Source organism: Lactuca saligna, chromosome 4, assembly GCF_052625555.1.
Source record: "Lactuca saligna cultivar CGN05327 chromosome 4, ASM5262555v1, whole genome shotgun sequence".
NCBI classification, from domain to species: Eukaryota; Viridiplantae; Streptophyta; class Magnoliopsida; order Asterales; family Asteraceae; genus Lactuca; species Lactuca saligna.
In genome coordinates, this window is record NC_136420.1 from 85,876,435 (window position 1) to 85,878,514 (window position 2,080).

Genomic DNA, 2,080 nt, shown 5'->3' on the forward strand with positions numbered 1-2,080 from the left:
AAAATTCATAAATTTTCATTACAATTATGTCACTGAACTCGACACACTCTCTCCACTATATTATATTCACATTTAATCTATTAAACTCTCATACAACTCCTATATACAACTACCATTATGACCATATTACTAATTACGAAGGTTTCAATATAAAATCGAGCTACAAGTCTTGATTCCATGAAAACTATGGAAAAAGGCAAGGCATTGAGTTTCAAATATTATAATCACAAAAGAATTCCAACACAGACTCCTCTTGGAACATCCTAAACATCATCATATCCTACTTTCTTCCCAAGAGATTTATTCCGTTAAAAATCTTAATTACTCAAGCAACATGACAATCATTGACAACCTACCAAAATAGTTAGAAAGGCCCCACAACACATGGTATATATATATATATATATATATATATATATATATATATATATATATATATATATATATATATATATATATTTCAACATAACAAGCTACTGCAGCTTGTAATCAATAAATGAATAATATAAAAACACAATGGGTCACTTACGTAGTTGATTTCAGAGTTACAGAAAAGCAAACAGCCAATCGGTTATAAGTTAAAGTCAAATAGCGGATCCTTTTATATTGATCATTGATAACAGAACAACCTTCAGAAGATATATTCAGGAGGGAAAAGACAAATATTTAAGTGCATACTATGAGTTTAATTCATATATCAGATTAGATATGAGCATTAATGTCTTTTTGGATGTTTTGTTGATTTCAGGACCTGAAATCGTGGACTTGTTGCTCTTGAAATAGTGTAGCTCAAGCTTGGCCACTCAGCATTACTGAAATTTTGTGGCATACTTCATTGTACATATATAATTCTTTGGGACCAATAACAAGTTGGAAGACAAAACCATGTGATTTTTCTTTTTTGTAGAATGTGTCACCATCTCTTCTTTGAAATTCCAACTATTATTCGATATTCACTGAAATCTTCATACACCTATAAAATGGATACAATTGGGCTGATATGAAGCACAACTCCTCCCAAAATACATCACAGCATCTTTCACATAAAAGAAATCCTTTGAGAAGAAAGAGACCCTAGCCTTCATATAAAAATGGCCATTCGTATGCCTCGAATCATTCAGGCCAAAAAAGTTCTCGGTCGATCCTTCTCCAATGGAAGACGCTCATCATTATCATCATCGGTAGACATCATCCCCAAAGGACATTTTGCAGTTTATGTTGGCGATCAAGAAAGAAGACGATTTGTTGTTCCTTTATCATTATTAGAGCAGCCTTCATTCCAAGATCTGCTACGTCAATCAGAGGAAGAATTTGGTTATGATCATCCAATGGGTGGCCTCACAATTCCATGTCGTGAGGATGTCTTCATTCATGTTGCTTCTGGCCTGATCTGCTCATTATGACCAAGAATTTTGCATTCTATTCGCTAACATATAACATAATTTTGTACAGTAGTAACCACCATGAAACCTAAGTATTTGTAAAGCAGTCTCTAAATTTTATGATAACCAACATTTGTTTCACCATTAACATAACAATGAAGAACATCATTCAAATTTTGGTATCTATATATTCATATGCCACCTTGCTTTTTTAATGTAATCTTATAAGGTGCGTACTTCTTATAAGGTGCTCAAAATCACGTACTTCAAACTTTCTACATCGATCTCAAAAGTATTCAAAAATGGTGTTTATTTCACATCATTTTCTATATAGTTAATACCACATTTCTTCTGCGATAAGACAACCACATGACTTCAATCAAGCGCCCGATTTCGCTGAACTCAGCACAAAGATATACTGTACGGCTTCCTCGTGTGATCCACATTCCACAATCTCATCGGCGTGATGATGCGACATCATCACGACCTTCCAATTCATGTTATAGGCAGTGATACGGATTTAAGACCATTTTTCACTCAAAAATTGATTCCATCAAAATCAGGCCTTAAACACTTGTATTTCTCCATTTTCATTGGACCGTAAATATCATATATGATTTTTGTATCTCTTGATGATTAATTTACTCAGCCCATGGTCTTCATGCTTTGGGCTTTCTACAAAAATCTTGGTGATTTTG

General features: G+C 33.5%; 1 pseudogene; it reads left to right on the forward strand.

Moving 5' to 3' along the window:
• The first annotated feature begins 985 nt into the window (after positions 1–985).
• LOC145042313 (auxin-responsive protein SAUR22 pseudogene) lies at positions 986–1,564 on the forward strand (annotated as a pseudogene).
• The last annotated feature ends 516 nt before the right edge of the window (positions 1,565–2,080 follow it).